Source organism: Pan troglodytes, chromosome 8 (genome assembly GCF_028858775.2).
Source record: "Pan troglodytes isolate AG18354 chromosome 8, NHGRI_mPanTro3-v2.0_pri, whole genome shotgun sequence".
Taxonomy (NCBI): Eukaryota; Metazoa; Chordata; class Mammalia; order Primates; family Hominidae; genus Pan; species Pan troglodytes.
The window spans coordinates 13,791,379-13,807,426 of NC_072406.2; the positions used below are offsets into that span (position 1 = coordinate 13,791,379).

The window sequence follows — 16,048 nt, forward strand, 5'->3', positions numbered from 1 at the left end:
TGTGGCCAGAGAGGAGACGAGAGAGAGGGGGCAGGCACCAGGCTCTTTTTAACAATGAGCTGTTGAGGGAACTCATAGAGCAAGAACTCTCTCATTCCTGCCAGGACAGCACCAGCCACTCATGAGGGATCCAGGGGCATAACCTGAACACCTCCCACTGGGCCCCACCTCCAACACTGGGGATCACATTTCAACATGAGGTTTGGGGAGACAAATATCCAAACCATAGCAGGCAACTTCTCCCTGTGTCTTCCTTTCATCTTCCCTCTGTGCACTTGTGTGTCCCAATCTCCTCTTCTTATAAGAATACCAATCCTAGGCCGGACATGGTGGCTCACACCTGTAATCCCAGCACTTTGGGAGGCCAAGGCCGGTGGATCACCTGAGGTCGGGAGTTCGAGACCAGCCTGGCCAACGTGGCAAAACCCCATCTCTGCTAAAAATACAAAAAAAATTAGCCAGGTGTGGTAGCTCATGCCTGTAATTCCAGCTATTTGGGAGGCTGAGGCAGGAGAATCACTTGAACCCAGGAGGCAGAGGTTGCAGTGAGCCGAGATCACACCACTGGGACTCCAGCCTGGGCAACAAGAGTGAAACTCCATCTCCAAAAAAAAAAAAAAAAAAAAAAAAAAAAGAATACCAATCCTTTTGGGTTCGGGCCCAACAATATGACTTCATTTAACCTTATTACCCTCATATAGGCCCTGTCTGCAAATGCAGTCACATGGGGGGTTAGGACTTCAACATGTAAATTTGGGGACACACAACTCAGTCTATAAGAGTGCAAGGGAGAGGTCAAGGCTTAAAATAAGAATTTGGCTTCCTTGACACAGAGATGACAGTACTCAGTGACCCCGCTCCTGTCGTGTGTGGGACAAACCTGTTAGCTTGGTGTGATACAAATCCTGTGATTATGCAATGTCATGTGGCAAAAGGGATTTATAGATGGAATCAAGGTCCCAAGCCAGTTGACTCAGTTAATCAAAAGAACAATAATATCGAGTAGGCCTGACCCAATCAGGTAAGCTCTTGAAAAGCAAAATTTTCCTCTGGCTGGCCTCAAGGAAGAATGCAGAGACCTAAGCTTTGAACTCCCACTGGCCAACAGCCAGCCAAAGCCAGGGACCTCCCTCAGACAACCACAGGGTCTGACTTCTGCCGTAGCCTCAGTGAGCTTGGAAGACCACCGGAACTCACTCCAGATGAGACCACCTGAACTCCGGATGCAGCCTCCCGAGACCCTGGGCAGAGGGCTGGGCTTCACATGCACAGAATTCTGACCTACAGAAGCTGAGGTGGTAGCTGGATGTTGCTCTCCACTCTAAGCTTGTACTAAACTGTGCAGCAGCAGCGTTTCCCAGACTTGCCATTTCCTTTCTCCTTCTCCTTCCTCCAGCCTGTGGCCAGGTGCCTGCTCTCTGCACCCCATATACCATGGTAGTCCAGGCCTTGGTCCTCCCCCGCCCCAGGATCACCACAGTGACCTGCTGTTTTTAACCATATGTTTAAAATGGGGTAGGAAGACAGAAGCATGTCAAGTTCATGAAGCTTGAGTTTCAGAGACACCCTGACTTCACAAGTGAGTGACCGTGGATCTTTCTCACCCCATCATCTTCTTTCTTGGTTCATTTTCACCACGTGCTTCTTATCCACCACGCTGCTATTCCTTGACATGTGCTCTGAGGACCAGCCATTGCACATGGCTTGTGGAGCTGGGGCCCTGCCTCCAACGTGCAGAATCTGAATGATCAGCACAGGGCTGGGCATTTGCGTGTTCTCCTGGGGGCTTTTGGATATATTAAAATGTCATAATTCCTCTGGTGTCTAAACAGAAGTGTGGGAAATAGAAAGATGAATGGGTTATGGTCCCCATCTTCCAGGAGTTTACAAATTCAACCTAATAAAGGGGAAAAGATGACTTCAGTGACAATGTAAGGGAGTGTCTGAGTCCATTTTGCAACACAATAGCAGAACACCACGGGCTGGGTAATTAAGAAATAGTCAATGTTTATTTGGCTCATGGTTCCAGAGGCTGGGAAGTCCAAGATCGAGGGTCCTTCTTGACGTGTCATGACATGGTGGAAGGTGTCAGTCACAAGGCAAGAGAGAGCACAGGCTCAAAGTTGCATCAGCATTAATCCCTTCGTGAGGGTGGAGCCCTCGTGACTCAAACAACCCCCATACGGCCCCACCTCCCAGTGCTGTTGCCTTGGGGATGAAGTTTCCAACATGTATTTTTGGGGGACACATTCAAACCATAGCAGGGAGAATGTGGTAAGTTCTATAAACAAGTTCTAAGGCCTAAAAATGTAGATGCCCCCATTTATAAACCTGGCTGTGAGTTGAGGGTGATCCGAATCTTTTTATTTATATTTTTGAGACAGAGTCTCACTCTGTTGCCCAGGCTAGAGTGCAGTGGCGTGATCTCTGCTCACTGTAATCTCTGCCTCCCAGGTTCAGATGATTCTCCTGCCTCAGCCTCCCATGTAGCTGTGATTACAGGCGCCCGCCACCACGCCTGGCTAATTTTTGTATTTTTAGTAGAGATGGGGTTTCACCATGTTGGCCAGGCTGGTCTCGAACTCCTGACCTCGTGATCTGCCCGCCTCAGCCTCCCAGAGTGCTGGGATTACAGGCATGGGTCACCATGCCCAGCCCAGATTCATTTTTTGAAATATGGTTTTAGTAATATTTTAGTAACATTAGTTATATCTGTTTTTTTTTCCTGTGGGCTAGGGCACAGTCCCCAGAAATCTGTGGATTAGGGCCAAGGATAGACGAAGGAACCTGAAACCAGGATGTCAAACGCTGTTGCAGCAGATGATCAATTTGGGCTTCATAAAAACTGGAATGTGCTGAAGTTAGCAGAGGTCTGGCTCAATGGACATGTCAGACGTCAGAGGCCACGTCGATGTTAAAGGTCATGGGCCACAAAACGCAGGGTCCAAGCCTAAGCCCAGAGTAACACCGGGTTTCCTGACCCCTCTGAAGATAACGCTGTTGGCCCCGCTAACTAATGAGGGTGTTTGTGATGAAAAGGCGACAGTGGCCAGGACTGTGCTGACTGTGGGGTGCCGGGGCCGCGGGGAGAGAGGGACCTCACCAGCCGTGTGTTTGTCATGGGCGTGGACAGCTCAGGACGGCACAGAACAGCACAGCTCTGAGCGGGTGGACAAGATAAACACCTACTGTGGGGCCAGGCCCCACCAGCAGCCCTGGGAGTGAGGCTTACGGAACACTGACACACACTCGGTGTAGATGCACAGGCTATGATGAATGACCCCAGGTGGGGCCTCCACCCGGGGCTGCCTTGCACGCTGAGGCCCGAGAGGGCTGCCTGGGAGCCATGCAGGGTCAGGCCGGGAGTGGATGGGGGATCTGCTAGGTCCTCGCGGCTCAGCACCCGCCTGCCCGTGGTCCACACAGTGCCAATTTCCTTGGGAGAATGGGTCCTTCCAGCCGTGTGTCTGTGTCTGTCCTGCTGGGAGTGCCCGTGGGGCAAGGCCGGGCTGAGCGCCCCGCTCGGCTGTTGGCGTCTCCCACGGTGGTGCTCAGCGGAACGTCCCAAGGACAGAAGGCGGTGGTGCTGATTCACTTCCGAGGCACAATCAGAAACCCAGGTCCTGCCTGGACTCTGAGGCCCCCAAGGCCTGGGCTGGTTTCTCTGCCCTCATTTCCCCACCTCTGTGCGGCTCCTGGGTCATCTCAAAGACACGGTGCCCGCTCCCCCGCATTTCTCGGTTACACAATTCGAAGGCGGTCTGTATTTTCAAGCAGCTTACAGTCTGGTCGGAGACACCAAGAACGCAGCAGACGTGACGGAAGATTTAGCAACTGACAGATATTTGTATATAAGCAGAAACAAACTAAGGAAGAAAGGAAACATGCCATTTAGAGTCATTTCTGCACTAACCAGGTGCTGATTAGTTACATAATCGATGAAACGGTTGTTTATGCGCCAAGTCATTCAAACATTTGTTAACTGGCACCTACTAGATACCAAGACCCGGCGCTGTGAAGAAAACATGGCGATGTCACACGCTGGGAGGTGACTGCCTTCTGGGAGAGAGTTATGTCTGCTGCTTAACATGAGCAATAAACAGGTGACATTTTGGTTTAGAATCATCAACCGATTTATGTCAAACAAGCAAAGGAAGCAGCCATGGAAACAGAGCTCAGGCCCCTTCCCGGCAGTGGCTTTGCTGTTTAGGAGAGAGAGGCCTCATGGTGGACTCACTCATTATTTTAATTTATCCCTGTTTGGAGCATAACGTTGTTTGAAAAAGCAGAAAGGGACTTACGTGTAGATGAATTGAATACACAGTGGGTTCTCGTATGTGTGGGTTTTGTGTGTGTGTGTGTGTGTGTGTGTGTGTGTGTGATTTTATTTTGTTTCTATCTAAAAATCTCTCTAAAAAGACAGTAGAGGCAAGGAAGATAGAGAAGGAGAAAAAGAAGAAGAAGGAGGCGGGGTGTGGTGGCTCACATCTGTGATTCCAGCACATCGGGAGGCCAAGGCAGGAGGATTGATTGAGGCCAGGAGTTCAAGACCAGCCTGGGTAACATAGTGAGACCCCATCTCTATAAAAAATTTTAAAAAATTGCTGGGCATGGTGGTACACACCTGTAGTCCCAACTACTGAGGAGGCTGAGGTGGGAGGATCACTTGAGCCCAGGAGTTTGAGGCTGCAGTGAGCCATGATTGCACCACTGCACTCCAGCCTCGTTGACAGAGCCAGACCCTGTCTCGATAAACAGGAGGAAAGAAGAATGTGGCACAAGTCTTTGAGGACAAAAGGAACAGAAGAGGAGGCATGGACAAGGAGCCGTGGGAGCTGGGTCAGCGGTGTCCGCACATCCTACTGAGGAAGCCGAAGGCTGGTGGAGCCGCAGGCAAGCACATTTGCAGCTCAAACCCGAGAGGCACAGAACGGGAGTGTCAGCACCCATGGGTGTCGGGCGAAGGCAGGCCTGAAATAAAAGGTTTGCTGGAGACAGGGCAAGAAGCCTGCTCCTCCACCTCTCACAGAAGGTGAGTGACCCCCACTGTGGCTGATGCCTGGAGAAGGTGTGTTCTCTGGACCACACAGAGAGAGGTAGGTCTCTCCTGGGATGGTTTGAGTCTGAGGCCACCCCCTCACCCCCACTGTGGCTGCTGCCTGGAGAAGGTGTGTTCTCTGGACCACACAGAGAGATATCTCTCCTGGGATGGTTTGAGTCTGAGGCCACCCCCTCTTCCCCACTTGGCTCTCAGAACACTGGCAGCCAAAGGATTATCATCTCCAAGACAAGGCGTTCGAACCCTTTCCTTTAAAGGATCTCATTCATCCACTTGGAAAGCCACAAAGATCCTAACAGGAAGGGGTCTCTGATGAGGCCTCCCCCTGGATCACGGAACAATGTGGCCACACACAGAGCTGCAGTCAGCCTGGTAGTGCCTGACTTGCTGGGTGGACAGCCCCAAATCTTCAGACTCCTGGGGAAAGCATCCATGGTCAAGTTCACATACAAGCAGGACAAACGGAAAGCTATTCGGAGGAAATGGGAGCAGCGCAGGGAGAACACTTCAAGGAATAAAAATGCTAGAATTTACATCCTTAGAGAGAGAAGTAGACATTGAACCCATGAAACAAGAACAGAACACCTTAAAAAGGAATGTATGAAAGGAAACAAAAGCTTGTGCAAAAAAATTAAACTATGAGAGCAAAAATGCCAACCTCAAAAGAAAGGTTGGAAGATAAAATCTTTAAAAACTCTCAGAAGGTGAAACCAAAAGACAAAGAGATGAAAAATAAAAGAATAAAGATACATTTTTGGTTCAGTGAGGAGCTAAAACATTTAAAAGAAACGAGTTCCAGCCTGAGCGAAGAATGGACAAGACCCACAAGGCATGTCACGAAATCGCAGAACTCTAGGGAGGAGGAGGCTCAGCCCTTGCTGCGGAGAGAATCGGAAGCCAGCCTGACACTGGGCCAGGTGGAGGCAACCCCGGACCTCAGGGGGCAACAGAGGGAGGAATGCTGGGAATTCCGCGGGCACACCATCTTCATTAAGCTTCCTCACCCAGCCACGATCTCGGCTCACTCAACCTCCGCCTCCTGGGCTCAAGCAATTCTCCTGCTTCAGCCTCCCAAGTAGCTGGGATTACAGGCTTGTGCCACCATGCCCCACTAATTTTTTGTGTTTTTAGTAGAAACAGGGTTTCACCATGTTGGCCAGGCTGGTCTCGAACTCCCGACCTCAGGCGATCCGCCCGCCTCAGCCTCCCAAAGTGCTGGGATTACAGGCAGGAGCCACCGCGCCTGGCCCTGTTTTCTATGTTCTAGAGCAGTGTTTTTGATGGACTGTGTTATCCCCTCATATGTGTGGTTGTGGCACAGGAAATAGTCAAGCAGAGGCTTCTAGAAATGGATAAAAGATTGGATTCAATTCCCACTAAGATTCCTTCTGTCTCCAAGACCCTATAATCCTTATGGCATGAAAACCTCATTAACATGAAACCTGGTAATTGGTAATTTGTACTAATCATACTGAGCTCAAGTTGGAGTGTGGCGTTGAGCTAATAAAAAGGCTTTCCCAGCAAGTAATGCTGCTTAAGAACAAACTGAGGTCAAACTTTATAAATGCACCATACAAGCAGTTTGTGTGATAATTAAAATAGTTCTTAGAGATAGTTTCCAAAGAATGTTTTTCTACTTAGCAACCCTTTATTAGCATATTTTTTGGTTACTGAATACACTTGACTTTTCCCGCATTCCACGGCCTTCCCTCCAATTAGCCTAAATTGATAGGGTTTTACCCCATGTGAGCATCTTGACTATCGCCGCAGAAGGAAGATGTGAGTGAGGGTCCCCTAATCTAAGGAACAAAGACAGGTCACTGGGGACGGAGACTGACCTCCACTTGGCTGTTGTCAATAGGATTTTCCTGAAAGCTCAGCCTATGACAATTTCACATGCTTTGTTGATGATATCTCAAAGAGCGAACATTCCTTGAGCCACAAAGAAGAACTTGGCTGACGGAATGAAGTGATGGCAACATCGGGAGGAAATGCCATCTTCTTCAGAGTCTGGTAGCTGTGGGCATGAGCGCCTTCGCGTATGATGGCTTCCTGCGCGACAGCAAGCACATCCTGGGGAAAGGGCTAGAAAGAGAATAGGCAGTTCTATCTAACTGCAAATGCAATATAAATCACAGAATGCTGTGTCTGTGGAGGAAGCTGTTATGATCTTACGCTTTATTCATTGTGCATTCCCCGGAACAACAGCTATTCTCCAAGCCCTGTGACCTTCGGCGTCGGTAGAACACATCTTCCGTGTGCCCTTGGGCCTTGGCACCGTATCTTAAGAGAGACTTGGGCAGACAAGTGCAGACTGAGATAAGGTAAAACACCAGGAACTCTGTCTTATGAGGAATAGTGGAAGGAAATGGGAATAATTTCTGGATTGGATAGGATTTCAGGCAAACACGAAAGATCTTTTCAAATATTTGGGAGGAAAGTAAGGGGAAAAAATGGTTCCTTTTACGAGGTAGGCAGTGACAACCTGTATTGTGTCTTCCTCCATTTACATTCCCGGTTTGTTCTCCCATCTCCCAACTCCACTCCAAGTGACGGTTCAGACTTTGAATTCAGCTGCTGCGGGTGTTTTCCAGAAAGCTTGATGACAAGGGCTCTTCTTGACTTTTATAAAAGCTTGGAAGAATGTAGTGGTAGGGTAGATAGAGGAGTGATGCGTTTAAGAATTAGGAGAAAAGGCTCGGCACGGTGGCTCACACCTGTAGTCCCAGCACTTTGGGAGGCAGAGGTGGATAGATTACTTGAGGCCAGGAGTTTGAGACCAGCCTGGCCAACATGGCAAAATCCTGTGTCTACTAAAAATACAGAAATTAGCCAGGAGTGGTGGCGCACGCCTGTAGTCCCAGTTACTCAGGAGACTGAGGCACAAGAATTGCTTGAACCAGGAGGCAGAGGCTGCAGTGAGCCAAGATTGCGTCATTGCACTCCAGCCGGAACGGCACAGCAAGACTCTGTCTCAAAAAAAAAATAAAAGAAAATTAGGAGAAAAAGAACTGCTCTGGAAAGAAAGGAATGGAACTATCCCAAGATTAGAGGAAGGCTGACTCCCATTTTATGGAGATGTCCAAAAGAGAGGACCTCACATGCAGCTGACGGGAGTTCGTGACCTGCATGCCCACATGGAAGGTAAGGGACCGTGAGCATTTCAGCAGTCATGAGCCCGGACTGACGCCTGCAGGAGGTCCCTGGGTGCTAGGCTCTGCCCCAAATCCGGTGACCTCTTTGTTGTCCCAGGGCCGTCGGGCAGTGACTGGGAACTAACAACGACTGAGATGAAGTGTCGACACAATGCTGATGGAAGGAGGCTTAGACATGAATGGAAATTGACTTAAAGAAATTACTTTCTTGCATGCCTATATTTATGGATTAGATGACTATACATTTATACAGCTCAAGGACAGATCAAGGACCAATGGGTAGAAGGTTCTGGAAGGAAGGTTTAGTTACTGCAAAAAGAAATGTCTAAGCATTGTCACTCCCAGCAGTAGGAGAGTGCTTTTGGAAGCCGGAGCTCCTGCCACAGGGCAGAACACTAACACCCATCTTTCAGGGGTGTTTTAAGGGAAAATTCCGTGATGGGTGTCACACACTGGATTAAGCAATATCTTCCACCCCTCCCAAATCTGGGGTTCTGTCATTCTATGAATTATCAGAATCCCTGGCTCACAAGTGGGACTGGACTGAGGCTCTAAGAGCTTGTAAATATTTGCACAGCCGTCCTTTGAAAGCACTCATCGGGACTTCTGTGCCATAACACTCTGCCCTGAGTGACCACCGAAGTGTTTATTTTACTCTGAATCCTCGAATGGGTGACTGAATTCATTTGCAAGCAGGGAAAATTCAGCCGTGTCAGCTTTGATTGCTGTCAAGGTCAGAGGTGTTGTTTTCTTTCTTGATGTGTAAGGAATGTGTTTTTTTCTTCTTATGGTAGCTGTAAGACCGGACTGAGCATAAAGAGAGAAGACATTTGAAGTACATGTTGCAAGCAGAGCCGGAGGGATTAGGGGCAAAGGAAATGGAAGGCAGAGACTGAGAAGAGACAGTGGAAGTATTAAGGTTACTTCCCAGCCCAGCTGAGCGTTTTATGATGGATGTGTCAGGGCTCCAAGCGATGGCCTTGTCTCCACTGCCCTGAGATTGCTCTGCTGTGTGTCAGAGGACATCATCAGTGTTTGCAAAATCCAATTAAAGCAGCGTTAGTGCACACAGGCACACTGAGCCGCCCAGCACGTTTCATGCCCAGTCCCTCTGGCAGTTCTGCAAGGCCAGCCGCAGTTTTAGAAAAGAGTTATTTGGGTAAGCCTTTGGAACAGAATTTTTTTCTGCAATTTAAATCATTTTTCATTTTATTGAAAACTTTCAGAGCTCCATTTGGTTCTAATATCAAAGCAGGGAAAAGAAACTTTTCCTTCCTTTTTGTGACATGCTTATAAAAATTATTTTTGTCACTCTTAGGTGAATTATTAGCAAGTATAATGTAATGCTGCTGAGATTAAGCACAAGGACAGGGGAGATGCAAGGCAGGAAGGCTGGGCTCCCACCCCTCGCTCCTTAGATGTAGAATGTGGAACTGAATCGCAGCTGTTACTGTTACGTAATCCAGGGATACTAGGAAGTAGAAGTGGCCCAAACTATTTTATAACAATAGTAGGAAAATACATTTTCCTCAATTTGTAAAGATTTCTGATTTTGATTATGTATCAGTCCATAATCTGCATGTACATCCACAGGGTGAAATTGTTTTGCATAATCTGTTTTAGGCCACGGCAGAGTTGCCTTTACTGGAGGAACTCTCCTGCTAATAACCATGAGAACTTCTGTATTAGATATTAAAACAACAGTTTGAAGGCACTAGAGATCACCCAGAAGCTGACAGAAACCGGAAGTGCAAAACCCTTGAATGCGGGAGGCAAAGTGAGCAAACTTAGTGTAGCCACGTGAGTCTGACTATTTGCTGAGGGCGCTTCCCAGTTCACGCAGGGTGTGTGAAGATAGAGTTCAAATGAGAAGTGCCAAGGTTCTGAACGCGGAGTTTGCCTGTGCCCCGGAGTTCACGTGCTGGAAGCTGAGTTGCTCTTGTAACTGTGTTGGGGCCTTTCTGAGATTAGGCCTGAGGCTTTGCCCCTGTGGATGGAATATGCTTTTGTGTCAGGAGTGGATTCGTTATCGAGGGAGGTGGCTCCTGATAAGTTCATCCCCATTCCTCTCTCTTTCTCTCTCTTTTTTTTTTTTTTTTTTTTTGAGACTGAGTTTTGCAATTGTTGCCCAGGCTAGAGTAGTGCAGTAGTGCAATCTCAGCTCACTGCAACCTCTGCCTCCCAGGTTCAAGCGATTCTTCTGCCTCAGCCTCCTGAGTAGCTAGGACTACAGGCATGTGTCAACATGCCTGGGTAATTTTTGTATTTTTAGTAGAGACAGGGTTTTGCCATGTTGGCCAGACTTGTCTTGAACTCCTGACCTCAGGTGATCTGCCTGCCTCGACCTCCCAAAGTGCTGGGATTAGAGGCGTGAGCAACCGCACCCGGCCTCTCTCTGTCTCTTGCACCCACTTCCACCAGGGGAAGGCCCTCACCAGATGCTGGCACCATGCTCTTGGACTTCCCAGCCTCCAGAAACATGAGTCAAAAAAACTTCTATTCCTTATGTATTACCCAGTCTGTGGAATTGTGGCGGGACAGTCCACAGCTCTCATTCTATTCTCAGAGGGGTGACAGGTTCCAAAGGGGTTCATGTCCACTCATGTAGAAGCCAGAGGAAGACAGATCACACAGCCACAGCGTCAGAGTTAGACCAAGAAAGGGGTGTTTAGAGACTTCCAAGCAATCATGAAACATTCCATTTCTATGTAAGCCGTTTGACTGGCATGAAGTATGCACTTGCTGAGAATCAAACACTGCGAATATCAGGCATTCTACATTGAGATCTGATATTGACAAGTAAATGACATAAGCCAGAGAAAAGTAGTTAGAAAAGAAAGAAGATACAGCCCCAGGTAGCCGCCTTCTTTCCCCTCTCCAAGGCCACACATGCTGCCCAGCAGGTCTTGGCATTACAGAGAATGCTGGCAGTTCTGTCTGTTGTTTGTTTGGAGGGCTCGCTGCTGAGCCACATCGAGTTTTCGGGAGACGCATCAGCTAAGCTACTGAAACCATGCTCAGTTCCTCCCCGTGCAGTGGGCGTTACCACTGTGATTCTGTGGGTGGGACAAAGAGGCAAGGAGGCTAATGGGAGAAGTCGAGGGGCAAGCACCCACTCAGTGCCCACTCAGTTGCTGACCCTGTGCTGCGGGCTGCCTTTCTTGCAGACAGTAAAGGAGCTCTGGTCTGGTGATGGAGGTGGATGTGCTATGAGAGTCCCACCTGCCAAAGCCCTGATGGAAATGGGCCCAGACTGCTGGCGAGTGCAGCAGGGACGACTCACTGGGGCAGGGGGAGCTGGCAGGGTGGCTGGGACAGCACAGCCTCTTCCTCACACAGGGCATGGCACACCCCACTCCTATAAAACAACAACCATTCAGTTCTCACTTAAAAATCCGAACGTGATCCGCTTTTGGTGAACTTTTTTTTTTTGAGACGGAGTCTTGCTCTGTCACCCAGGCTGGAGTGCAGTGGCGTGATCTTAGCTCACTGCAAGCTCTGCCTCCCGGGGTCACGCCATTCTCCTGCCTCAGCCTCCCGAGTAGCTGGGACTACAGGCGCCCGCCACCACACCCGGCTGATTTTTTGTATTTTTAGTAGAGACGGGGTTTCACCATGTTAGCCAGGATGACCTTGACCTCCTGACCTCATGATCCACCCGCCTCGGCCTCCCAGAGTGCTGGGATTACAGGTGTGAGCCACTGCGCCCGGCCTGTTGAACTTTTAACATACTTCCCTGTGCTCTAGCCACAGCCACACTGGGTCCCGTTAGCTAAATTTTTAACCATACAGTATTGTCATTTGCATGCTGTAGTTAAGAGCTTCCAGAGGTTACATGCACTAGATCTTAACAGCTTAGCGCTCATGAATAACATGTTATCTTCCACCATCTCAGGGAAGCAGTGATACCGTGGAGTGAGAAAAGTGCATTCTCCCAGGATTTCTGCCGTGTCTTCATGCTGAGGTGTGACAGAGTATTTCCAGTCCCCTAACTCTGGTCCATGACCTTAAGTTAGGTGGGAATAACCTTAGGAAGTGCCCTTTCCCCATGTGGTCCTTTACAACCTTCAAAACTCCCAAGGATGGACCCAACTTGACAAACATCAACAGCTCCCCGTGTCCCAAAGGTGGACAGTCGGAGAACCTGGGGAGTGAGCCTGCTTCCGCACAGCTAATCAAACATCACACCTTTTGTGCGAGGTCTGGGACAGCTGGTTTGGAATGGCAAACACTCGATTCAACCTCCAGACAGCACGGGGTAACCAGGAGGGGCAGTGGTCAAGGTCCCATGAGGAGTGACTCAGCAGGTGCTTTGTCTACATGGCTCGCTCCCACGGAAACCCAGGGCGGGTGGGAAGGGATTTTCCCCTTGAGGAGTGTTCCCTGGGGAGTTTGCCTCTTTCCCCCATTAACTATTTCTCCAGACAATGCTGAGCTTCCAAAACTGCAACTTCCCAGGGAGGCTTACCGTGGCAAATGCGTCTGAGCGTTTCTCAGAGAGGCCTGGGCGCCCACGGCCTGTGTGCTCTCAGCTTCCTTCATTGTTCCGAGCCTCGGTTTCCTTATCTATAAATTGGGAATGTGAAAGCCTCTCTTGAAGCATTGCTCTCGGGACTAGAAATAACTCACGTAAAGCAAGGGGCTGCGGCGTGCACACTGTCATCTGGAAAGCACTGCTCTGACCTGGGCTGCTTGTCTCAGAACACAGAAACGAGGCCAGGCCACTGGTCCGAGCTCCCTCGCCCATTAGGCCAGACTGTAATCAGTTCTGTGTTTACAGAAGTTCAACTAGATGTAGTTTACCTCAACCATGAAACACCTGCTAATACAGACCTCAAGGGTGCTGTGAAGATTAAACAGCTTCATGCTCATCGAAAGCTTGGAGCTCCACAACATTCAACAAATGTCGGCTGTCACTGTTGCGCAGACGCTCAAGCCTCCCACTCTGTCATTCAAGGGTCTGGGGACGCGCATGAGATGATAGTGTGACTGGGAAAGTAGCGGTGGGGGTGGAAGCCAGGGCAGGCTCAGGAGGCTCAAGACCTGGCACTGTTCGGTGGCTGGGATGGGGTCTGGCCTCTGCAGGCCCTGCCTGGCTCCTTGTGTGTCCACTAGTCACCACCACAGCAGATCAAACCAGCACACAGAAATGCCTGTGCTTCAGAGGAAGTCACTTACATAAAAATTTGATGTTTAAAAGGGAAATACATACAAGTTACTTTTATGATTTTATAGGTTCTCAGCAGTCAGAAAAAGTAGCAAATCTATTAATCAGAAATAGTTTACAATACAGTTCTCAGATGATGTGCTTGTTTGAATTAATTCTCCTAACAGCATCCACCTGTGGTGTCCCAAGCATGCGTCCTGATGCAGCAATAGTGACATGTTGTTTTATTTACTAATGTCCCCACGTGTTTAGTACAGGGTCTGCCACACAGCTGGAGCTCAGTAAGTGTCTGTTGAATTCAGTTACGATTCACTAAACACCCTGAGGTGTACTCCTAGAATTTCTTCTTATTCTTCTCCCAGTCACTGGGGCACAAGCCCTGCCTAGATTTTCATATACAAAATGTTAGGTTTGAAGAAATGGAAGAAATGCTGTTTTCTTAGGTGCAGTCAAGGAGCGACTTTCAAGGGAGCTCCACTGCGTGGCGAATCGTCTGAATGCACACAGGTCTCTTGGGGTGGACGTGACAGAAGCCAGGCAGTGTGAAGTGGGAAACACAATAGGAAGCAAGAATTGTGGCCCGGCCTAGTAGAAGGTAGGCCTGTCGCGTAATGTGCAGCCCGGCCTAGTAGAAGGTAGGCCTGTCACGTAATGTGTGGACTCAGCCTAGTAGAATGTAAGCCTGTCGTGCAACGTGTGGACCCGGCCTAGTAGAATGTAGGCCTGTCGCGTAATGTGTGGCCCGGCTTAGTAGAATGTAGGCCTGTCATGCAACGTGTGGACCCTGCCTAGTAGAATGTAGGCCTGTCACGTGATGTATAGCCCGGCCTAGTAGAACGTAGGCCTGTCGTGTAATGTGTGGACCCAGCCTAGTAGAAGGTAGGCCTGTCGCGTAACATGTGGACCCACCCTAGTAGAACGTAGGCCTGTCATGCAACGTGTGGACCCGGCCTAGTAGAATGTAGGCCTGTCGCGTAATGTGCAGACCGGCCTAGTAGAAGGTAGGCCTGTCCTGTAATGTGTCGACCTGGCCTAGGAGAAGGTAGGCCTGTCACGTAATGTGTGGACCCGGCCTAGTAGAAGGTAGGCCTGTCATGTAATGTGCGGCCTGGCCTAGTAGAAGGTAGGCCTGTCGTGTAATGTGTGGACCTGGCCTAGTAGAAGGTAGGCCTGTCATGTAACGTGTGGACCCGGCCTAGTAGAAGGTAGGCCTGTCATGTAATGTGCGGCCTGGCCTAGTAGAAGGTAGGCCTGTCGTGTAATGTGTGGACCCGGCCTAGTAGAAGGTAGGCCTGTCATGTAACGTGTGGACCCGGCCTAGTAGAAGGTAGGCCTGTCATGTAATGTGCGGCCTGGCCTAGTAGAAGGTAGGCCTGTCGTGTAATGTGTGGACCCGGCCTAGTAGAAGGTAGGCCTGTCATGTAACGTGTGGACCCAGCCTAGTAGAAGGTAGGCCTGTCGTGTAACATGTGGACCCGGCCTAGTAGAAGGTAGGCCTGTCATGCAACGTGTGGACCCAACCTAGTAGAAGGCAGGCCTGTCACGTAATGTGCAGCCCGGCCTAGTAGATAGTAGGCCTGTTGCGTAATGTGTGGACCCGGCCTAGTAGAACACAGGCCTGTCATGTAATGTGTGGACCTCGCTTTCTTGTCTGCAAAATGAGACACTTGAGGAACAGATCTTTCACTTAGCAGAGAGGAATCAGTGGCATGAGTTTAAATCAGTGACTGTATCATAAGGTATTTAAATAATGCTGAATTTATTTTATTTATTTATTTATTTACTTATTTTTACAGACAGGGTCTGGCTCTGTCGCCCAGGCTGGAATGCAGTGGTGTGATCACAGCTCACTGTGGCCTCTACTTCCTGGGCTCAAATGTTCCTCCCACCTCAGCCTCCTGAGTAGCTGGGACTACAGGAACTTGTCACCATGCACAGCTAATTATTTTATCTTTTGTAGAGATGGGATCTCACTGTTGCCCTCTTGAACTCCTGGGCTGAAGAGATCCTCCCAGCTGGGCGCTGTGATGCGTGCCTGTATTCCCAGCTATTCGGGAGGCTGAGGCAGGAGAATCACTTGAACCTGGGAGGTCAAGGCTGCAGTGAGCCAAGATAGCGCCACTGCACTCCAGCCTGGGTCTGGATTACAAAGCAAGATCCTATCTCAGAAAAAAAAAAAAAGAGAGAGAGAGAGATCCTCCCACTTCAGCCTCCCAACGTGCTGGCCTAGAGTTCTTTTTCTTGTTATTATTCCCTAAACAATACAGTACAACAACTATTTATATATCATTTACATTGTATTAGGTATTATAAATCACCTAGAGATGACAAAGTACACAGGAGGATTGCATAGGTTATATGCAAATACTATGCCATTTTATACCAGGACTTGAGCATCCACTGATTTGGGTGTCCACAGGGATTCCTGGAACCAATGCTCCACCCATACCAAGGGATGACTACATACAAAGACCCTGATGAAAGGCAAGGGTGGACTGAGGTCACTGGGTGTGGGGGTGGGTGAGGCAACTCTACCCACACTGCCACACTTTAAAAGTGAGCCCCCCGCCTAGGGTGTGCCAGATGAACTACCCTATCCCATAGGCTATTTCTATAGAGTTACAAACAGAATAATGGGGCTGAAGAATGAGGCCACACATTCAGGAG

General features: G+C 49.2%; 1 long non-coding RNA gene across 1 annotated transcript; it reads right to left on the reverse strand.

Moving 5' to 3' along the window:
- Positions 1 to 1,988: 1,988 nt before the first annotated feature.
- On the reverse strand, positions 1,989 to 7,404 carry LOC104008079 (uncharacterized). The gene is made up of 3 exons (XR_682506.5): positions 7,235 to 7,404; positions 6,898 to 7,144; positions 1,989 to 3,866 (listed from the first exon to the last, which is right to left on the reverse strand). It is a non-coding gene; the product is annotated as an uncharacterized LOC104008079 (long non-coding RNA).
- Between the last annotated feature and the right edge of the window lie 8,644 nt (positions 7,405 to 16,048).